Below are 25,356 nucleotides of genomic sequence, written 5' to 3' on the forward strand. Positions count from 1 at the left end.
TCCACCTCCACCAGAAACCATGACTCAGCAGTGTCCACGCACTTCATTTGACTGTGTAGGTGTATATGTCTTTTGATTGACAAGCCAGTGCGCGGAGGCTCATAGTTCAAACATATAGAGCGTAGACAAACGTGGGTTGCATGTGGAATGTGGAAACCTATGTGAGCAGCTCCATACATACAGTACACACAGTCAAGAGCCTGTATCCTGGCAACAGCAGTGGGAAGGGCATTGGTAGGGGTGCCAGACTTCTGTGGGTCTCTCTCTCTCACACACACACACACACACACACACACACACACACAGACAGACAGACACACACACGGTAAAAATTCTGCACTGGGGTTTGAACTGGAATAAGGGCAATTGTATGTCCCAGTGTGTGTGTGTGTGTGTGTGTGTGTGTGTGTGTGTGTGCGTGCGTGCGCGTGTGTGTGTGTGTGTGTGTGTGTGTGCTGCGTGTATAATGTTGGCAGTACAGTATATTCATGAATAGGAAAAGGGAGGCTGAGGATGGGTTGTATGAGGACAGATGGAGAGATTTAGTCCAGACATTTGTTGTCCAGACGCAGCATTTATTGAGGAGACCACGTTTGTCTGAGAATGATTGCAAGACTTAGAAACAATACAATGTGTGCTGCGTATTATACATGGTTTAGCATTACATTTCAGATCACCTGGCCCCAGGCAAAGGGCCATAGGTAAGTGATTTAGTACTTGTTGAAACACACGGGATATACTGTACATTTGCCACATCTTTCGTTATATATTCTGGACTGTGTTGTATGTCATACAACTGTCTCTCCTACCCATTGTTTCTATACTGTCACACTATCCTTAAAAAAGTTTTTAAAAAAAGGAACCATGTGCGAATTCACTACCTTATTTGCATATTCATGATTCCCTGCAAGTAGCAATTAAGAATCACCCAACAGGTGCCAACCCCCACACATACAGTATGTGCAGGTTGCTGCATTAATTTACATATCTGCCATGGCAGAAGTGTAGCAAAAAGGCACATGTGAAAAAACGGCAAATTAAATAGCCCTGTAACAATGCATTATGTAATAAAGCTTCATGTTAAAAACGTTGTCACTTCATGGTAAAATGGTAAAAAAAATGGTAAATGGACTTGTATAGCGCTATATCTCCGTTTATCACAGACCCAAAGCGCTTTACATTGTTTTTTGTACACATTCACCCAGTCACACACACATTCATACACCGATAGCAGCAGCTACCACGCAGGGTAGGCTTAGCACTAGGGTGCTAAGCTAACTAAGCTAACTATCGGGAGCAATTCGGGGTTCAGTGTCTTGCCCAGGGACACTTCGACATGTGGCGGGGAGACGGGGTATCGAACCTCCGACCCTGCACACCAGAGGCGAACTCCCTACCCACTTCGCCACTGCCGCCACTTCATCATGTTATAACACGTCATATCAGCCTAAATTAAATTTGTATTAAATGTATCCGCATTTTAGAATAAGTGATTACATTATACATCATATTATTACATTTAAAAAAATATATTCAAAGTGCAACTTGATGAAAATGAAATGTTCACCATGTTTAACATCTATGATTGAAAGATACGATGAAAAACATTCCTTTTAGTGATCACTCGAGAAGGAGTTGACAAATCCCTGATGCAAAGTCGTAACAATGACAATATCTACAATTCTCTATTTCGTCACATTCTGTTTTCAATTCTACAAAATGTCCAAATGTTTTAAATAAAGCATTGTTTGAGAAAAAAGAAATGCATACCACTGTAAGAGTTTATGGAAAATGTTTTTTTGTGCACGTTTTTTCAAATTCACAATTGCAGATGTGTGTGTATGTGTGTTTTGTGGATGGATGGGTACCCGTGCATGTGTGTGTGTGTTATTTGTGTGTATGTGTTGACGAGCCCATTGCAGCAGAAATACAGGTGTAAACACGCGTATACTCGTCATTTACAGCATTTAACCAATTGTTTCTGCCCATCTGTTTGCAGAGACAGCCAAACATGGTATTAAAGTGTACACATGGACGGATACACACATACACACAGACACACATGCATGCACACATGCAAAGGGTCAGATAAAGATGGCTCCACAAACACCCCTTCCCAAATACACACACAAACACACACACACACACACACACACACACACACACACACACACACACACACACACACACACACACACACACACACACACACACACACACACTTCTTGAAGGGCAGCCAAACCACACAGAAAGGCTGCACACTGGCAACCGGATCAGGGTTTGTGTGAGTGTGTGTGTGTGTGTGTGTGTGTGTGTGTGTGTGTGTGTGTGTGTGTGTGTGTGTGTCATTTTTAGAGAGTGCCAACAACCAAACCAGGGCAAAGCTATTTATATATTGCAGTACGGATGGAGTCTTATCTAGCACCAAGGTCCTCAAGCCCCCCCTCACACACGCACGCACACACACACACACACACACACACACACACACACACACACACACACACACACACACACACACACACACACACACACACACACACACACACACACACACACACACACACACACACACACACACACACACACACACACACACTGCACTTGTGCCACAATATTAACAACACACTATCCCTAGCTAACACACCCTCATGAGTGCACAATGCGAAGGCGTCACATCCAAGTCAAGAGCCCAGTATTTGTGGGTTGTTATTTTCCAGCTCGGTGAGTATTGGGCCACGGTCCAAGCATTGAAATGGGAAAGACGTGAGCTTTCTGGCGAGGGACACACAAAGGCGTATACTGTAATAGTTAACTGTTGGCTAATTAGGCGAGCTGCACAGTGTGATGGCTGTGGTGCAGAGATCACTGCAGCCCATGGCAGGAAGGGGCTGATGTGGTATTTGCTCCTCTTGTCACCTTGTTCTTTATAACACCTCTGGATTGTCAACAACTCTAATGATGCTACAGTTAAATTTACTGTATGGAGATGGATACAGATGGCACACAACTTCAATGAAAGAAGCCTCCTAGCTTGTACTGGTAAGGTGTTGTCTGTACTTGAAATGTACAGTACTACTTTACTATCCAGCACTGCTATTAACATATGGTGGTATTTATGTACATTAGAAATAAGCTGTATTTGGCCATAAGTGTACTCTGCCATGATACTGCGTCTACATTAGGGGATGTCAGTTGTTAGTATTCACACTAATTGGTGATGACAGTTTGTCTGGGAGGCCCTGGCACAGTGTGATCAGCCAGGCATGTGTGCTGCACGCGCCACCCCCTCCCAGCTCCATGTACACACATGAACACACACACACACACACACACACACACACACACACACACACACACACACACACACACACACACACATGTACACACACACGTACATGCACACACACTTACACACACACACACGTACACACACACATGTACAAACAAACACATGTATATACACACACACACAGATACATGTACACACACACACAAACACATGTACAAACAAACACATGTATACATACACACACATAGACAAACACATATACACACACAAACACACACACACTTCTGCGGGTAGGCGTTTCAGCAGCGCCCAGGGTGGCTGTGATGGATGGGCTACGTTGCATGTGTGTGCATGTTGAATTTGCCTAAGATAGGACACTGCAGGCAAACACATTGTCTTGTTCACAAACTGGTTTATTTGAGATTTTGTATATTTTGCTTCCGTTACATGTTCACTTTCAGGCTTTTGTACAAGTATAAATAAAAGGTAATATTACTTAACCATGTCTGTTTGCTTCTGTATATTTCTCCTATACAATCTGTGTCGGCCAGTATCTGAAAAACCATTTCCCAATACTCTGAACCAAAATTCTCAACTTCTAAAGCACGTACATCCACCACACTTTACACAATCATTATAGCACTATTCTGAAGGTTAAACAGAAGGATGTGTTCGTATTTTTTTCAACCCCTCGGGCCGGTTTCACCATCTGGAGGTAAAAAAGGTGGGTGTAAGCCCTACGTCGGACCTACCTACATCCAGCCTAGTGAAACATATTTACAGCTGTTGCACCATCTTAAATTACGACCGGGCGCAGCTACATCCGACTTAGCGATGAGCATCAACGTTCTAAGTGACTTCACATTCCATTCCTACATTATTTTGTCACCGCCAAATTCGAAAAATGCTTTAGATGCTACTGAGCTGAAGTGTTACGTCGTCGACGTATAGACTGTATACAAGCTGCTGCTACGCTATTGTAGTGTTGACAGTTGTGGTGGCAACTGCCTATCCACCCTGCTCCTTGACATAAATAAATCATGCCCTTACATTTAATGCTATCAAAAGACGTGCCCTATCAACACCATTTACAACTGGTTATTTTCATTTTGACATATTTATTTTATTCAATTATTAAAAATACGTTTCACTTATTTGGCCTATTTCTATTCTCCCTGTTTTCAGTTCAATTAGGCCTTTGTTTAAAGTCCAAAGTCATGGTGTTATTAGAAAAAAACCTTGTTAAAAGTAAAATAAATGCATAATGTTCTTAAATCAATGATTAACTGTCTTTAATATTCGTGATATTACACAAAGAGCAACTGGAGAAACTAAATAGGAGAGAGATAGCTCAGCAATTTGTTTTGGTTAGTGAGAGGCGCAGAAACACATTTGGGTGCTTCACTTAGGTTATGTGTACATGATGCTTGTATTCAAAGTTGTCTATAATTGTTCAGACACAGCAATCAAAAAACCTTGATGTTATACATTTTATTTTGGAGGGCAAAACATTGTTTTTTGAATTTAAATGTGCTTTCCTCTCTCCTCTGTCTCCCTTCCTTACAGAATAAGTGAAATGAATTCAAAAATATGTGGTCACCGTCGAACTTCTTCTATGGGGGCTTCCTTAAAAATATTTGTTTTGGTGACTGGTAAACCTTCATAACTTAGCTTGTTTAGAAAGTTGTAGCATCGGTCAGACAAGATGTTCCTTTTGTTTGTTTATTGCAGGTAAATTAGTTGGTCTGTGGTTCTGGAACAGAGATAAGTACCATACATAACTGTTTGAACAGGTTGTTAAATGAGGCATAATTTGAGGCTGTAGCCAGTGGCGGAGCCAGGGGGGGGCCGGGGGTGGCCACGGCCACCCCCCGCAGAATCTCAGCCACCCCATTGGCCACCCCAAGCGCCATATCACAGCCGTCAATAGTTTTGACGGCTGTGGAAAAATGCGGAACCTTTCTTACACCGCTAGTACACTGTCGGACCTTTTAGCCGCACGCACACATCATGTAACAGCTCAAGCCATGCCTGTTACTACCATGGTTACTACCATGGGGTTAATACAGACCTGACGCTTCGACTGGCAAGTAAGCGAACCCTTCCATCTCTACTAGTGCGCTCCGCTCTGCCCCGCCCCCGCCTGAACTATTTCGCTTTCAGCGATTGCAGTGGTTTATGGTTATTCAGCATAAAGTTAAAACACTCGCTCGCCCAAGACTGATGTTAAACCGAAACACAAAAGCCTTACGCGAGCAAAGCAGTGATTCACCCAGTGAAACATGGGGTGAGACTGTGACTGTGGGTAACGGTGTCATCACCTTGGCGGTGAGAAAAGCTCTGTGGCTTAATGGCTAAAATGATAACCGGCCGCCGGGGATCTCATGTCCGCTAACGTTGTTCAGGGGAGGCTTCCGCGATCGGATTGCATTTCACGAGCATGAAAACACAGCCATGTAGGCATTGCGAACTTACAGCGCAACAAGAGGAAATGCCTATAGAGTGAGCCGCCTGACTCCCTCCGTTAGTTTCAGTACAGCCGAAAAAAATACAATCACCACCTAAACATAGTTTAAATAAAGCATCTTGTTTTTATGATCATTAGGGCTTTGATGCAAATTCTGAAGTCTGAACATTTCGGTGGCAGCTGTGGTGCAGTTTTTTTCAGCAACTCACAGACACATGCTTGCCCATAGGCGTAGATTTGGGGAGGTGGGGCGGGGGGAGGGAGCATAGGGGATGTCCCCCCCCCCCCACCCCAATAATCAGAAGAGATATATTTTTCCTCCTCAAAAAGTAAGAAAGCCTATTCCCACAAAAGAGGTAAAAATAACAGTTTAGGGTGTTGAAACATTGATATATCTCCTAATTGTTAATACATATTCCCCTATGATTTCAAAATGTAAGGTGTCATAATAGTTCACACTGCTGCTGTGTCATGAGTAGTTTCCTAAAAAAAATGTTTTGAACAATACGGTAGAGTAAATATTTGAAAGCAATACAGATGCCTGAGAGCCTTACTGCTTTTTATAACATTATATTTACGTCACTGGGAGCCTGTTGTCTTTTCCTTAACAGAAATGTAGACATGTCCACCATAATAATTAAATAGGCTACAGAAGGCATAAATAAGTACAGTAAAATTCACCAGAATGCACAAAATGGTATGTATGAAGTACATTTTTTTCTGGGGGAGTACCCCCAGACCCCCACTTATGTTGAAGCAAAACCGAAGCCTTTGTGCTTGCCACCCAAAAATTATCACTGGCCCCATCCTGGCCACCCCAATGAAAATTTCCTGGCTCCGCCACTGCCTGTAGCTTTCATCAAGTGAAGTATGTTCAGTGTGTGGTGTTAATGTATAACGTGCTAATAGTTGTGCCAAAACGTTCTAATAAACCCCTTTCAGTTGGAGCCAGTGCCTCAACTATCCAATATGTTGTGTTGTTAGTCTTCTATCTAATTTACAAATAGCACATGGGAATGTAATCTATAGCTAGAACTTAGTGTAACTGCTAATAAGAACAATGTGTTACTGAACTTTCTATGTTCTGTGTTGTCACTCTGGCTATTTACGCTGCAGATGCCTTACCGGCTTTACATGTCAACTCATACAGAGTTTGGCAGCTCAAACTTTTGATTTTGATCATTTTACTTAAGTCTGTGCAGTACTGTAGCTGGTATTTGGTTATTCAGCGACTGAGGAGAGGCTCAATGAATGCGAGGATGATAAATCACTCAATAGACGTCGGCTTACTCCTAAACAATCTGTCCCCCTCACTTCTGAAATGATGGCTACGCCCCTGCTCAAGAGTGTGAGGCGGACGTGGAGTAAGAGCTAAGAGGCCACAGGTTTTTATTCTGAAGCCCTGGTGCTGGCTGGCAGCAGGGTTGAGCAACTCTCACCTTCAGCTTCACTGCCCCACTTGGGTTGTTGTGGTGGTTGTGGGTGGAGGTGGAGGATTGCTAGATAAATGGCCTCTGCCTCGCTCCACTCCTCCCACTGCTTGCTCTGCCCATTGTGAGAAGGTCAGAGAGTCAGAGAGGGAGGGGGGAGCGCTCCTCTCCTCTCCTCTCTCTCTCGTTGTCCTAAATAAGGTGTCCTGTTTAGTGTGCTGCATAGAGAGCACTACAGCAGCAGGGCCCTGAACACAACCTTCTCCCCACCAAACAATAAAGCACTCAGCCAGCTAGTGCGCTTAAAGAATGATTACAGTTATTTTCAACTGGGGCATACTTTCTGCTGCATCACTTCATCACTAGCTTGACTGTAGAGCTTTTCATAACCTGACATCATCAGTATGGCTGCTCATGCACAACAATATACAGTATTCTCAACAACTGAATCAGAGAGATGATTTAACATGTCTTCTTGACGAAAAAAAACATTTCCACTGTAGTAATACATCTAAAAGCTGTGCACACATTACAATAGATGACAAGTGATAACGTGTGTGGCCGCCTTACAGAGACACCCATTGGATATTTTCTGTTCTGCTGACTGCTGCATCCAACAGCTCATATGACCTGCTCCTAATGTCCTCCCAAGATGAGAGTTTAACTGACAATTCTTTCATAAAAAACAATACATTGATTTACCTAACAACTCAAACTTAAGGCTACTGTTTCAAATGTCAAAACATGAATTGACCAAAAGCACAAAAAACCTAGAACAAGATGAAATGCTCAACGTAGTTTGAATGTAGGAGTGTTGTTCAAATCAGTAATGACCAACAAGTTGAAACAGTTGAAGATTGCAGCAGCAGCATTCTCTCTCTCTCTCTCTCTCTCACTCTCTCTCTCTCTCTCTCTCTCTCTAGTGTACTTTACTGTCTCTTCTGTGTATTGATACAATGGGGGCACATTTGTGTGTATAGTTTTTTTACTACTGAAAACCACACAGACCATGAAACCGATCTAAACGTGTCTAGTTCATGTACTGTCTGCCTTTCTCTGCTTTGTTTCAGTACCATGCAACCATAGCATCTGCTGTATGACAAATGCCTAAAATGACTGTTAACTGAACAGTGTGGTTCCTAAAAAAGAAAGAGATCATAGCATTAGTTTAGCAAGGAACATGACAACCAACATTGTTTTTGATTGTGTCTTTAATAAAGTCTGAAATCTGTATTGTTTAGTTGCTCTAATCTGAACTTGTGACTGTTAACTGCAATACTCTAGTCAGTAGCTGCCACATCATCACAACTGGATTCTTCCTCTATTAATTCACTTGATGACATTTTCTTAAAATGTATCTAACATAATCTATGCTATAATCTAGCATACAACCATGTTAACACAGATACAACTGAGGAACTGAAGAGTAGTGGTATGCCTTGTACTTTTCAGCTTGTTCCAACAGGGAGGTTTGTTTGGCTATATTACATTAATATGGCAAATTTTACCTATAGAATTTTGTTACAATAGTGCTCTATGATGCATGAAATTGAATCTATCATTAATCTATGATGATCAAGCCAGTTCCTATCAGAGGAAAACCCCCGACCAGAAGGCATTCCATGTGCAATAATAACTGGGTAACACTTTATAATAACTATCCGTTGTAACTTGTTAATAGATCATTAGTAAACTCTTAATTAATGATTATTAACGATTTGTTAAGTGTTTGTTAGCAGTTTGTTAAGGATTTATAACAATGGTAGATAGTTAATAGTTTAATAATTGAATCAGTTCATCTGGGAGGTAATCCGAGATTAACTGATCACGTCACGTTCAAGTCCATGGCATGCACAGTGTGTATTGAGTTTATTTAAAAATATTTGAAAATGGGGCTGCCCTCAGTTGCCCATGCACTGTGTATAGTCTATAGCCTTCAGCCTCGTCGGTATCTCGGATTACCTCCCAGATGAACTGATTCAATTATTAAGCTATTAACTATCTACCATTGTTATAAATCCTTAACAAACTGCTAACAAACACTTAACAAATCATTAATAATCATTAATTCAGAGTTTACTAATGAACTATTAACAAGTTACAACGGATAGTTATTATAAAGTGTTACCAATAACGGTTATTTTTATGATCAAGCGAAGCCACGCCAACACAGCACAGTCAGTGGATGAGGGGAGCTGTACTGTAAAACCCAGAAGCTCCTGATTCAGTGGGTTGACCGTGTGCTGCATTAACAACCTTGAATTATCTGCGACACCCCCGTTAGGATAAAAAGCAGCACCAAGGTGACTTGTAGCAAACTATTGTCAGATGGTCCTGTCTTCTTCTTCTTTTTTACTTCAGCAAAGCGTGAAAGTGAAACGAGCCAGGGAAAATCTCAAAGTCCCTCAGCACTAAATGGAAGATATTACAATGCACACCATACCTGCCTTTTGAATTAAACTCCACTAAGGAGAAGAGGAGGAGCAAAGGGATACACGTTACATACTGTACTAGGGGTTCTCTTAGTCGTTTCATAAGAAGTACATGCAGCGCTATATTAAGGATGTGCGATATTGACAAAACATATATAGAATAAAATCTTGATATCTTTGGGGGATTTTGCAGACGATAATTGACATTTAATAATTAATCATTCATATTTTGCATCCCTTAAAAAATTAATAAAAAAAACAATACATGTTAAAGCCTTGTATTTTACTATCTCACTCTTGTTAGGAGTATAATAGATGATAATTTATATAAGAAAAAACTGGTATTTCTTTATGAACTTAAAACTGTACTGACGCAAGTCGCACAACACATAAATTGTGTTTAGTAACAATATTTATTAATTTATATGAATTTATAAATAGCACCTTAAAGCTATAGTGTGCAACTTTTATGTTATATTATTATGAATGAATCTATGCTAAATTCAAGCCATCGCCAAACAAGTTTACACAAAGTTGATTAAGCCTATCAGCTTCACAAAACTCTGCTGCTCCCAACATTAGCGCAGGAGCTCAGAAAAAATCCCAAGTAGAATATGAGTGACATACTCCATATTGTCATATCACACATAGTCACAAGAACAATCAAGATATTATCGTGGACAACACATATATTGCACACCCTTAGCACTTAGACATGGCACTATGTAGTTTGGCTTATTTGAAGCTAATGTACATAGGTGATTGAAATGTAATGTAGTTAGTAAATGTAGCATATAAGAAAGCCTGCTCATCATGCAGTGCATTGCAAAGCGTCTGTGGGTTCAGTCTGGTAGAGCTTCCACACAGGCTTTTTGTTTATCTCCTCATTTGTTTGTTCGTTTGTTTGTTTGTGCGTTCACTCGGCTCTGCAGCTGAGCTAACAAGGCGCCATTTTGCCCGGGTCGCCCGGCACCGTCCAATTAAAGGGTGTGATCAGCCAGAACGCTTTAATGATGGTTATGGGTGCTGGAGTTGACCGGCTTATACTGAGAGAGAGAGAGATGGAGGGAGAGAGATGGAGGGAGAGAGAAAGAGAGGGATAGAGAGAGAGAGAGGGAGAGAGAGGGGTGGAGGGAGGGAGAGAGAGATAGATGGAGGGAGAGAGAAAGAGAGGGATAGAGAGAGAGGTGGAGGGAGAAAAAAAGAGAGGGATAGAGAGAGAGAGAGAGAGGTGGAGGGAGAAAGAGAGAGAGAGAGAGAGGTGGAGGGAGGGAGAGAGAGAGAGATGGCATGCTGTGAGGTGGTGTCTGCAGCGTATAGTGTGGCTCAGTGGCTCGGCTGCAGACAGCAGACAGGGAAGAATTAGCCTTCCTCTCCTTTTGTCTGGAGGGAAAGACCAGTCAGCTGTGGGAGAGATAATCTATCTATCTATCTATCTATCTATCTATCTATCTATCTATCTATCTATCTATCTATCTATCTATCTATCTATCTATCTATCTATCTATCCATCCATCATTGCAACAAGTGCTAAGCTATGGCATGAATATGTTAGTTAGTAAGTATTTGGTCATAAGTAGATGAATAGAACATTGCACCTGATGATGGCTCTACATAAAGCTTTGGGATCAAATTCATTTTAAAAACGGACACACATGTCAGGGATATCACTCCAATAGCTGTTGAGATATTTAATTAAAAACAACAACACTTCACTTGGCCTACGTGTGCGCTCCCACCAACATTAAAAGCATCATTTTAGAACACTATCAAAGAGAATTCGCACAGTGTTTTAGCATGGTATAGATCACAAGTTCAATTTGGGGGGATCTTTGACACACAAATGTATTCCATTGAGAGTGTTGAATGTGCTGACCTTTGAGGGGACAGAGAGGAAATGGAAGGAAGCTATTATAATAACTGTGTTACGACAGCGCATATCTATAACAGTGAGATATGTTGTATCTACCTTCTGGAATACAAATACCTTGTTCACGTTACTAAGTGGTCTATCAAGAATGTTCACTTGCGCATATTTCTTCAATGCATTGTGTGGCTGGATGGCATTTGCTGCGCATTGCAACCAGGGCCAGAGTGTGACTCATTTTCAGCCCCGGAGTTTCATGCCTCAGACCCACCCACTTTAGTTCACAACAGTCATTATTAATATAATGTAACAACCACCTTAATATGTACCTCTGCAAGAGCGCACTGTTCTCTGCAGCCTTGTAATGCTGTGCATTTTTCTAAAATAGCCTATAATTTCCAATTCAGTGCAAATAAGTGTTGCTTCACAAAATATATTTTTTTACTTTAGAACTAGGCTACAGTAAAATTCACAGCAACTTTCCCTTTTTTAATTGAAAACCGAACTATAAAACATACTGGCTAACATATATTAAACATTAGTATTTAGTAGGAAGTATATGTACAGGTGAAACTCGAAAAATTAGAATATCGTGCAAAAGTTCATTTATTTCAGTAATTCAACTTAAAAGGTGAAACTAATATAGTATATAGACTCATTACATGCAAAGTGAGATATTTCAAGCCTTTATTTGTTATAATTTTGATTATTATGGCTTACAGCTTATGAAAACCCTAAATTAAAATCTCAGAAAAATTGAATATTGCATGAAATCACTTAAAAAGGGATTTTAAATACAGAAATGTCGGCCCTCTATGAAGTATAATCATGCATATTTACTCAGTACTTGGTTTGGGCCCCTTTTGCATGAATTCTTGCCTCAATTCCAATTCATTTCCCATGACATTCTAATAATATGAGTTTCACCTGTACATCTTCAGCAGTGGTGTAAAGAGTACCTGAAATATACTTGAGTAAGAGTAGAGATACTTAACTAGAACAAGTTACACATTTCCTTTTACAATACAAGTTGAGTAAAAGTACAATAGTATCTGATTTTAAAAGTATTTAATGATCTAGAGAGGCACTGGGCAGATCCAATAGTTTCAAACGTTAACAGACACCTGTCTTCAAGTGACTTAACGTTTGTCAATTGAGCGATTCCAGACCCTCTGTACAAATGAAATGAGGTACGATGGTCTGGTAGGACCAGGCTACTTTAACACACGTTCAGCAAACATCAACTTTAGGATGTGTTCATAGTCATCTTAGGGGAAGTAACTACATGTGACCAGCAAGATCGCATATAAACATTACCTTTATTTTTCCTTGAAGGAATCAAAAACAGAAACTAGTCAGTTGTCCATGTGATATCAGTTTATCTTGCTCTAATCAATTCCTTCTGTCCACACATGGTCCCTTCCCTCACATTCCAATCTTTATACTGTCTGACTAAGACAAATGAAGTAGCTATCTTTAAGTTACGCTATTTTTGTCGCCGACAGCTTTTGAAATCACTTTTCAACACCTGTTCTATTACGGAATTTAAGTGTATAGGTTCCAAATCACTGGTCACACGTCCTGTCCCTTCGCTCCCCGCTCGCTGTCACTCCATCATACACGCACTGCTAAATACACACACACAAACACACACACACGCACGTGCACACGCACACACACCATTACAGTTACCTTGGAGCATGTTTATGAAATGCCCTCACGAACACACATGCTTGGATACACACACGCAGCCCACACCTAGCTGTGCGTGGGTGTGTGTGTGTGTGTGTGTGTGTGTGTGTGTGTGTGTGTGTGTGGAGCATGCGACCCTTAGCTCACAGCAGAGGCCAGCGTCTGTTGTGGAGCCCTCTAATGGACGCCCAGCTGGAGTCAGGCACACACAAGGGCAGCCAAGGTCACAGCCACTGCCTCTTAGGACCCCATCATTTGGCAGAGCTCTGCAGCTTGCTGTGCTTGTTTGTGTGTGTGTGTGTGTGTGTGTGTGTGTGTTCTTTCAGTTTATGTGCATTTGCCTCTCTGTGTAATAATGTATAATGGATTTTTCTACAAATCTCTATGGGTGTGTACGTTCCTTGAAAAGACCACGTGGAGACTAGGGCTGCACAATATATATTGAATTTGTAGTGTTATTGTCACATCAACATTCGGGATAAACGTTTCTCAAAGACTGATGAACTGCAATAAATCATATGTTACATGTGACATGATTCACGTTTGAATGTCAATACATTTGGCCAATCAGATGTAGCAACCAAAAAAATGTAAGGGTTGCCAAGGTATGAAGATGTTTTGCATAAAAGATCAACTAATACAGCCCCAAATCAGAAAGAGTTGGGACGATATGTAAAGTGTGAATAAAACAGAATGTGATCATTTTCGAATCCTTTTCGACGTGTGTTCAGTATAAAACAGGTCAAACACATCTTATGTATTTGTTTAAACTGATACTTTATTGTTTTAAACCTGCAGTGTGTAGAATTTTGGGTTTTATTTCCTAGCAGATTTTGTAGAAAGTAATTATAATATCCATAAGTACATTTAATTTAGTGCATAATAGCTGAAAAAAAAAATGTATTATTATTTTTTCCCTTAGAAAGGGTCTCATATATGTCCATATTTCTGCATATTTTGGACCAAGGCCTGGTGCCGCCATCTTGAAAGTGTCATAGTTGGAATGTCATCAGGTGCATTGTTTAAAATTTAGAATTGTTCTTGTCCTTGAAGGCCACTGTAGCTTCTGTTATTATTCGAAAGGGTTGGGGTTACCCAGGGAGTGTTGCATTCTAGAACTTTGTAGAACTTTCTTGATGATGTCACATTACACACTGCACCTTTAAATGTTGTGCCTGCAACACGTTTTCAAAAAAGTTTGGACAGGGGCATGTTTACTTCTGTGTTACATCAGCCTTTCTTTTAACAACAGTTGGGAACTGAGGACATTAATTGCTGATAATTTGAAAGCAAAATTATTTCCCATTCTTGCTTGAAATACAACTTCAGATGATATTTTATGCATCAGAATGCACCAAATTTTTTCAACGGGAGACAGGTATGGACTGCAAACAGGCCAGTCAAACCACACACACACACACACACACACACACACACACACACACACACACACACACACACACACGCGCACAAACACTTGCAGCTAAAATACTACAAAGTATATCATCAGTTTCAAATTGAAATAAAACTACTAATTGTTTTGGCCCAAATATAATACTAAACTAAACTCGGGGCATATCTAAAGGCCAGTCAAAAAGCTATTGCTAATTGCAGGAGTGCTTGTTTCCCTTTGAAGCTCAATCAGTTTGCTTTGTACTCACTCTGCATGGCACCGGGGGAAGAACAAAGAGGCAAACAGTCCATAGCCACCCAAGGCAAACACAAGGAGAAATACAGAAAGTATGAGGCCAAAAGAAATACACAAATATAACAATAGAAAAGTTCTGACTTTTTTTTTTTTATCTTTCCATCACCCATATATCCTTGTCTATCTAGCACCGTGTGTGTGTGTGTGTGTGTGTGTGTGTGTGTGTGTGTGTGTGTGTGTGTGTGTGTGTGCCATATTTTTGTGTGTGCGTGCGTGAGTGTGTGTGTGTGTGTCTGGTGTGGTCCACTGTTTTGATCTGCCATGCAGGCTTGCAGGACTTGAATCGCAGAGCTTCAAATAGAATGCTACAGATGGTCAGAAGATTCTTTTCCTTCAAATCAAACGTGCTGCTTAGAACAGACATGCTGCTGCTTGATTTTATGTGTGTGATGCAAAATTTAAAACTGTTTTGGTTTGGCAGCATGGCGTTTCTGAAGTCAGACACACACACACACACACACACACACACACACACACACACACACACACACACACACACACACACACACACACACACACACACACACACACACACACACACACTTGGTGGTTTATAGGATGGTTTTTAAATGATACAACATTAACAATAACGTATGCCTCCAAGTCAATGCAAGGGCAATTCTTTATGGGCTCATAGCAATGTAAACCACATAGTAGAAGAAAATCAACAGCAGTACAGTATGGTAACTTTGGATAAGCCACACACATTGCACCTTATATTCCCACCTCAATCATTGCATGTCCTGTTTTATTTTGAAATCCGAACATGTCTTGCTGGGGTGGATTTGTATGCTGAAGGCACTGTCCCTTTAATGATCAGTGGACAGCAACGATAGCTCTGTTATCATTAAAGTCTCCTGTATAATGACGTTCAAGTGCATTGGTATGTTCCAACATGTAAACAGGGCACTCGCATAAGAGTGTTAGCTGATTTCAATCTTTACAATAAGGTGTCTAAATAGGCGTGCCAACATTTTGGGATGTTTGTTTGTGAGATGGCATAAGGTGCATTTCATAAGGTGTGTTTGTGCCTTAACAGGAAAACATAAGCAGTGAACACATCTGTTCTAAACATCTGGGCCTGGCACATGCAACTGTCAGTTAATATGCCTGTTATCATTTTATATGTCACATATACATACATACCTGCGTGTGTGTGTGTGTGTGTGTGTGTGTGTGTGTGTGTGTGTGTGTGTGTGTGTGTGTGTGTCAACAGTGTGCTTACAGATGATAGATTTGCTGCATTATTTATTTATTTGCTATTTTTTATATTGAGTATTTGAGTGCACCCTAATTTAGTTTTGATGTCATGTACTAATCTAATACAAGCATATAGCAATAACAGTGAAAGCGTGTGTGTGTGTGTTTAAATGTCCAGGATACATACTGTAATCATTCAAAAGAACACATACTGTACAGTGCATTTACACACAGCCATACCAACACACACTCATGCACATGTCTTGTTATCAAGCAGCGGTGACATCATTTCTTGTTACCTCCAGCTCCTTCCAGATCTAATTGTGTTGATGTGATCCCATGGTAGACTGAAGCTACCATCTGGGTGTGTTTCTCTCACTGTCAGCACTCTCTTCCCTTACAGCCTGTGGGCTCTGAGACCTTCCTGCATGTGTGTGTGTGTGTGTGTGTGTGTGTGTGTGTGTGTGTGTGTGTGTGTGTGTGTGTGTGTGTGTGTGTGTGTGTGTGTCTGTGTGTGTGTGTGTGTGTGTGTTTGTGTGTGTGTGTGTGTGTGTGTGTTCGTCTATGGGCTTTCCGCACAAAACGCACCGAGAGCACATTGTATAACCGGCGAGCTCTGACCAAATAAATCTGTGTGTCTGTGTGTGTGTGTGTGTGTGTGTGTGTGTGTGTGTGTGTGTGTGTGTGTGCGTGTGTGTGTGTGTCCTTTTTCACAGGCTTAGTTTTCCTATCATGTACATGTCTGTATGCGACGGGTGACTGTGTGCTTTGTGTGTTTGCTATAGTCGGTCTGTGTGCCTGTGGGCATCTGTGCATGTGTGTGTACCTGCTCCCTCAACCAGTAATGTATGCATGTCATGTCTGAATCTGTGTGCATGGATTTGACTGTGCGCAGGTCTGTGTGTGTGTGTGTGTGTGTGTGTGTGTGTGTGTGTGTGTGTGTGTGTGTGTGTGTGTGTGTGTGTGTGTGTGTGTGTGTGTGTGTGTGTGTGTGTGTGTGTGTGTGTGTGCCCGACTGCACTGGCATGTGTGGTGTGAGAAAAGTCAACATCATCTTTAAAGTCTGTTTGACGCGGCTCTGTTCTCTCTCTCTCTCTCTGTCCCTCCCTCCCTCTCTCTCTCTCTGTCTCTCTGTCCCTCTCTCTCTCTCTGTCTCTCTGTCTCTCTCTCTCTCATCCAGAGACTGTGTGTATATCTAGTGAGGCAGCTGGCCATGTGAGTAAATGCCAGGCTCACATTGGCTCTGCCCTTTAACAAAGCTCTGTTGGGACCGCAGGGTAGAAGGCCTGTGACACATACGGGTGATTGTCCAACTCTCGGCATTTTTACCACCTACTCAACAATAAACATTAAACACTGAAAAACCCCAAACATTACCAGGGGAAACCATATATAAACATTATCAGAAATATGATTTAATGTGATTACAACGGTAATTTATCAATCCAACAATATGCTGTGGTAGATATGCTGTGCTAAAAAGCTCTCTTGCCAACCATTGTCACCGTCAACCTGCAGCTATACCCAGTGGCGTGCACAGGTAGACCTGAAGTGATGCTGAAGCACCTGCCCTTTTCCCCTGGCCCAATCAAGTGCCCTTTTGAAAAAAATTAAAAAATCTGAAAGTTTGTTTTTTTATTTTTTTTATTTTTTTACAGTGTATGTGTCCCATGCCGACATTATCATCTATAAATGCTCAACGATTAAAAACGTTTGACAATAATGCCCCAATAAATATGCCCCCCCCCCCCTCCTCTTCCTCCGCACACACTTCCTTTGTCAACGTGAACGCGCAGAGTGGACACAAACCACCGGAGGCGCGTTGCCGCAGCTGCTGCACATACACACCTACTCCCCGGCCTGCCCTGCCCCACCAGCGAGGTAACACATACATGAATGGAGTCAAGAGAGTATTGTTTGCCCCCTAAGCCTCAGTTGCCAAGCTATAACTTGCATTTATTTGTCTCTGTTATAAAGTAGCCTCTATCATGCAGAGCCACACAGCTGAGCATAAATTAGCCGACTGTCCTGCTTAACAAGCTAGCCCAACAAAAATAGATATGACGTGATGAACACAACTAATGTCGGCGGAGTTTGTCATTGGTCCAGCATGTGAATCGATCAGTATGCTGAATATTTAGTGTTGTTTAGGTTTACTTTAGGCTATATAATTAACACTTCACTTGCAGTCATTTATTTGCTAAATGACAAACAGGCAATTCCCAATTGCCTGCAGAAAAAGTAGCCTTGTGCCTTGTTGTAATGTAACCAAGCAGTCTTATACATATGGTTGGTCTCTTTTTATTTACAAATTGCAGTATAATGCCTAGAAAGGAGAGGTTAAAAAGGAAAAACAAAAGGAGCTACAGCAGGCAGCCCAGGGGAGCAGCTCTCTGCTCTCCTGGATGAAAGCATCCACCAGCAGCAAGGAGGAAGATGATGAAGATGAAAGGTCAGAGTCAAGACCAGAGTCATGTTAACTGTTCAGGGCCTTTTAAAGCTCAGATTTTAATGTTGAACTGTTCCTCAAATGTTATTGAAATATCTTAAAAGCTGTCCACACATTTTATTTTAACTACGCAAAGTGGGTTGGTGGTACTAAATCAGTCATGAAGCTATATAAGCTGTAGAAGTACCCTTAAAATGATTTGGTCATTCATCGATAGAATATATTGTGCCCTTTTTTTTTGCACTAAGCACCTGCCCCCCGAAATGTCTGTGCACGCCACTGGCTATATAGTGTATATATACACCGTATAGGGTCTGTTCAGTTCTGGGTAGCTCTTTAGAATTTGCACAGCCATACAGGCAGGGTGTCACACATGCATGTGCACGCGCACACACACACGATTCATAGAGGAATAAACTTTTACAATTAATTATCTTTCTTAGTCTGTCTGCGTCACTTCCACGTCCTCCCCTTCACTCTTTAAAACACACACACACACACACACACACACACACACACACACACACACACACACACACACACACACACACACATTTCCTCAGTGTCCCAGTGTCCTTCAGACAGCATCAGTGTAACCTGCTCCCTTCCCCTGGGCCCAGGCCGGTGAGGCAGTAACAGAGACCAGTGAAATGATTGTTTAACCATCTCCACTGCTGGCCCACAGTCAGACACTCAGCTCAGTCATACAGCAGCAACGCCACAGACATCAACTACACTAGAGCTTTGATGGAAAAATATGAAAATGTTACTGCATAGTAAAAGCTTCATTCTCATCTTTTGTATGTTTGGTCTCTCGTTTATGATAACATTGTGCTCACTAACATACTTTTACATTTTATTTTTGTATAGGGAGGATGCAGTTTTACACAGTTCCATTTAAAGAATGTAACTGATATCCTGCACACAGTGTATAGCTTTCGCTCATTTCGCTCAACCTCCATATTTGGGCAACTCAATCAACATACAATCAACATGCAATCCCTTCATTGATCAACATATTAAAAGCATGGTACGATACAGCAACACACATACTGCACTGTATCATCACATTACAAAACACTGTAACCTGTGACCAACGGAGTTAAGCTCAAAATGAGTAAAGGCTTGTTTTGATTTTACCCAGTTTTTAACCTTTGTTGTGATTGTGAACATCTTTATAATTTGATTTCAACGGGTAACATGTTCCAGACTTGACAGCCCCTTATGGAGAAAGCTGACAATATACAATGTGGTACTTTACAGTGACCATTCACCACACTCATAGTTACTCTTTTACTGTCTTTTCTTTGTATATGTCTGAAGAGAGGCTCTGGGGCTAAAAACTATCTAAAAATACTGTTCCAAGTTGAAGGCCTACTTTCAAAATGTTGCAAGTGTAAAATAGTACAAGCAACAAAACTGATTGTGTTGATTCTACAGTAAATACCCCTTTAATAATGACCGAAAGGAGACCAGCTGAACATTCCACTTTTATAAACTATTGCATGTTGAGAAACCTCAAGTCTTACCAAAGCGGAGCTAACCAGCTTCCATTAGCTCACCTAAGGCTGCTGAAGGAAAGAACTCCCTTATCCAAGAGGATTGACTGAAAACTTGCCTAGGGCTGCAATTAAAAATATATATTTATATATATATTTTTAGAAGGATTGGGTTATGAAGAAGAGTGACACTTTAAGCCAGCTAAGGATTTTCAAAAAGTAGGTGTTTTTTTTCTTTTTCTTGGGGTGTAAAGAGGACTGTCACCAAATGCCTTACTTTATGGAAAGGGCTTTTTAAGGAGCAGCGTCACACATTTGACTCACATAGATTCCCCATTGTCTTACCACAAAGACTATGAGCTCTTATAGCAAAACTGAAAGCATCACTTGATTTTAAAAAGCTCACTTATCATGCACATTGCACTTTTTCATGGTTTTTCAACATTAATATGGGTCTGAGAGTATGAATAGAGACTACCAAAGTATGAGAAAAAAACAACCCTCTCTCTTTTTTTCCACCTCCACTTCTGTAGAAAACCGGTGTTCGAAAACTGCAGTCTGATTTCTCTTCCCCTTATGACATCATACGGGGAAGAGGTAGATTCAGGGTCAATCAGAGCAGACTGGGCTTTTTTGTAAGGCGGGGCTTAAAGAGACAGGCTCTAAATCGAAGCGTTTCAGACAGAGGCTGAAAAGATGGGATTCAACAATGGCATTGTGAGAAAAGGCTGTTTTGGACACTACACCATTAAAAGAGATTGTAGGAGAAACCCCAACATGTTACTTTAAGCCTAAAAGTAAGCATAATATGTAACCTTTAAAGTTAAATACCTTAAAATGGATTTTTCTTTCAAAGACAGTCAAATAGAGGTGCCCTTATTAGGAGTATATGCAGGAGAGAAGAGAGCCATGAATAGTGGTAAAATGAATCACACAAAGGTGGCATTGGAATATGCCAGTGACGCCAGAACACATCGACAGAGAGCAGAGGGGGGCGAATGACATGTATGAAAAGAGAAAAGGATGAGTGAGATGAAAGATGGAGGAGAGAGAGAGGGGAAAGCTGTTAATTCGGTAGCCCAGGCAGCAGGCGTGGAGGAAGGGATTTGGAGTGAAGCTCTGGTCCAGATCCCTGCCTGTTAGACTGACACAGCAACAACCCTGCCACCGGCCTAATCCCCCAAATCAGCCCTCCACCACGGGGGAGAGACACAGGCACAAGCATGGAGCGGAGGGGAGGATTGTGTTTTGGGGGGGAATCAAATGACTGGAGAGGAGGGAGAGAGGGATGAAAGGATACTGTAGTAGGGAGGGTTTAGAGTGGGAGAAACAGATGGATGGACTGGGAAAGGAAAATAGAAAAGATAGAGAGAAATAAAGGAAAGATAAAGGATGGACAGATGAGAGGTGAGCATTGTGTGTATAAACTGTTAAAATGAAGACTTAAAAACTCTGCCCAAAATATGATTTTTCGGTAAAGTAAACAATTCTTTTTTTATTTTGTTGTAAACTAGGTTAAAGTGTCACCGTATATCTTTAACTATCCTAATCCATAACTATCTTTATTATGTTTCTTGTGTAAGGTACGTCTTATTTCATAAATAAGGTGGCAAAACTTTAAAATGCAGGCCAAGTTCCTGTGTGTTTGCTTCGCGAAAAGAACGGGGGTCTCAAACGCAAATCTGCAGGGGTCTTCATCCACACTGTCACATTAGTTTAAAATAGTTGCCTTGAAATTTGCGAAATTGTGACAGGTTTTTCACATAGTAGAATCCAGTGGACGCATGCTTGAGGAGAAGCTATGGAGGCAAACATGAAAAGAATAAAGACAGGAGAGGGAAAACAACAGAGGGCCAAATTGGCGGATAGGAATGGGGAAAAGGGCGAGAGAGGGAGCATGGGGGTGAGGGACGCCAGGAGCCAATGAACGAAAGAGTGTGAGAGAGGCAGAGAGAGAGAGAGAGAGAGAGAGAGAGAGATGGGTGCTTTGTGCTGGTGGTTCAGCTCCATCCAACAGTGAGTCTTTCTGGCGCTAATGAGTGGGGCTGCTCTCTCTCTCTCGTGTGTGTGTGTCCTTATAAAGAGCTGGAAAGAGAGAGAGAGAGAGTGTGTGTGTGTGTGTGTGTGTGTGTGTGTGTGTGTGTGTGTGTGTGTGTGTGTGTGTGTGTGTGTGTTAGAGGCTGTGAGGGTGCGGAGGTGGGACGGGGGGGATTAGTATGATTGAATGCCCCCCCTCCCTCTTTCATCTGCTATCTGTCAGGGTCAGTGAACATACAGAGGATTTCCAAGCCCACCACAGTATGCACAGAGGCGGACTCACCACTAGGCAAAGGTAGGCAATTGCCTTGGGCCCCAAGCTACCAGGGGGCCTCATAAAACACCTCATAAACCTGTGGTAAATGTACTGTAGTTCTTCTGATGTTTTATTTTATTTTACTTTCTTTTATGTCTATCCATAAGTTAAAATGACATAAGAACGCTTGATTCATGAGTTAATTCAAGAGTTTATTCGTTAGTGCAATTGTATACTCATTTGTTGTTTGAAGACAAATAGAATAGATATTGTCTTCGTACTTAAAGTAAGAAGATAAAACATTAAATGCAAAAATGATACACAATTCTTGAATGCAAATGTACGATTTGAATTCAGTCTTGTAGTAATGTGGTGGCTCTCTTGCCTATGTTTGCCTTAGGCCCCAAAATGAATAAATCCGCCCCTGAGCATAGCCTGCCCCTCACCTCCCCGTCACTCTCTATCTTTCTCCCCGCAGTACATGCACCGCCTCTGGGCAGCTCTTACAGTGAGGCTGGCATTGCTGCCAACATCCAAGGACCCAGGAGGTTGTGGCCTAAGGTAACCCATCACCCCCCTCCCTCTCCTTGGTCCTATTAACACCTCCTGAGGTAAAAACCAGGGACTCGCTGTTGTTGTTTTCCTCACCGACCGCCCCCCCCTTCGACCCTCTCTCTTATTCTTCCCAAAGGCTCTCTCCACCTAAAAACGGGTCTGCCATTGATCGTTAAAGGGTGTGAAAGAGCAATCGATAAGGCTTTCCTGGTGTGCAGGGAAACTATAGAGCCAAAATGGAGAAAGCAGGAGGGTTTTAAATTGTTCGTATGGCGCTTGAGGAGGCGTGGGGTGGACATTTATGTACATTGGCACCATGAAAAATAGAGGAAAAAATGAGAAGAAAGAAGTCCTATGTTGTGGAAAAGTATCCAGAATGACTTCGCAAACACTACAGTTGCACACACAGACACACTGCTCCCTCCCACCCCCCGATGAGGGCCCTCTTTAAAAATTCATTCAGTCAATAATGACCCTTCGCCCTCCGAGTCTCTCCTAGGAGCTAGCATAGCCTGCCTCCTCCCACACAGCCTCTCTCTTTCTCTTCTCCTTCACTCTCTCCATCCCTCCCTCTTTCCTCAGCCACACATAACACACACACACAGACTATCTCACAAGCAGGCACATACACACACCTTGTCCTGCCTGCTATAAAGCCAGGCAATCCACACTTTTGATGGGGCTATATCATCGGCATTAGTTATGCTTGTGCATTAGCCTAAAATCACTACACTTTGTTCACACTATACCTGATTGCAGCAGTTACATATTTAATGGTCAACTGTGGTGACAATTTCTTATTTTCTTAATTTTTTTTTTTACTTTTATTTGTGGTTTTACAGTTTTTTTTATATACAGACCAAAAAAAACAGAATAAGTAAACACATACAATCAACCCGGTATCACGCCGAGGCGTGAGATAGACACGCATGGACCGGCGGGTCTATTACACGCCTTGCCTGACCAGGGCGTGTGAGTTACACGCGCACCTCCCGCCCGTCTAAATGAACGGAGGAATAGCACCAACAGGGGCCGACATGTTCTCCCAGCATTTCAATACTATCCAGCTGCAGCCCCGCAGACAAACACCCTGGCGTGGGTGGTTAGGGTTAGGGCAAGGGGACAGGGACAGGGAGAGGTTAGAATATAGAACATTGACGGAACACCGCGGCGGCCATCTTGACGACGGGAGGTGCGCGTGTACATTGTCGGAACACCGCGGCGGCCATCTTGACTACGGGAGGTGCGCGTGTAACTCACACGCCCTGGTCAGGCAAGGCGTGTAATAGACCCGCCACCGCCCCCCCCCCCCCCCCCTCCCTCACAGAAACAAACAAGAAATACAAAAAAAAGTGAAATAAATAACTAAGACAAAATGATTAAGAAAATAAGCTATAAATACACAAGAAACAAAAGAAAGCTAAAACTAAAATAAAACTGGGGCAAACCTCACACATTTCTTCAAATGACACAAGAGTGATTCCACCAGTGGCTCAAGAAATTAACAATGCTATCTGGTGGCAAGGCTAGTAGAGATAAGCATCCCAGTACACACAATGATTGGGACTCCAGTCAGCCATGTTGTCTGCTCTGCCCTGAGATGGCTTCCATTTATTTGATAACTCATACCGCCAGATCTTTAGCATCATCTTGGACCGGACCAAAACCAAAGAATTTGGGGGGGGGGGGGGAATATTGGATAGGTGGTAGCTTAGAGCATCCCCTTCATAGCTGTATGTCGTTGAGTTATACTAAGTGCCATGTTTGAGCAGCATTTGGTGGTTATAGAGACCACAACTTATTTTGTTCCCCACTCAAGATAATAAGAAAATCAACATTTCAATGGACAAAAAGTGCATTCATACTCAGTAGCAAATCAATCTTACCTTGTATAAATTAATCACAGGACATGGCCTTGGAATTAAATATAAATAAAAAATCATTATAACTAGTACAAATACACAATATACACACCAGGTACTTTATAATGGAATTTCAGTCGGGTGAGAAGGTTACACAACGACAGCAAACCTCCTGGAGAACACATCCTCTGTTGCCACTCCAAGCTCACCTGGGTGGTCCTCCTAAGACAAGGTTGTCGAAAGATGTATTGTACATATTGTAAAGCCTATTTGATATTTGTAATATTAAGCTATATAATTCATATATATGAATACATCTTGTGGGTAGGATAGTCAGGGTCAGCTTGGCAAATAACCACCTCCTCCTACATTCTGCCAATGGATTGCTCCACTGGCAGGCACGCATTCCAACCAAACATTAGGTAGCAGGGAGTGTGGACTGTGAATGCATGAGCAGCGCTCTAATAGGCCTGGATGAGCTCTGGTGCACCCACCTGGCCCATTCCCCCTCATGCTATGTTGCTAGCATATTCAGTAATGTCTGCTTGAACCTCTCACAGGCTCCATTGCCCGGGAAATGATATGCAGTTGTCCTTGTTTTTTTCCCCCG

The sequence above is a fragment of the Ammodytes marinus genome (assembly GCF_949987685.1).
Source record: "Ammodytes marinus genome assembly, chromosome: 15".
NCBI classification, from domain to species: Eukaryota; Metazoa; Chordata; class Actinopteri; order Uranoscopiformes; family Ammodytidae; genus Ammodytes; species Ammodytes marinus.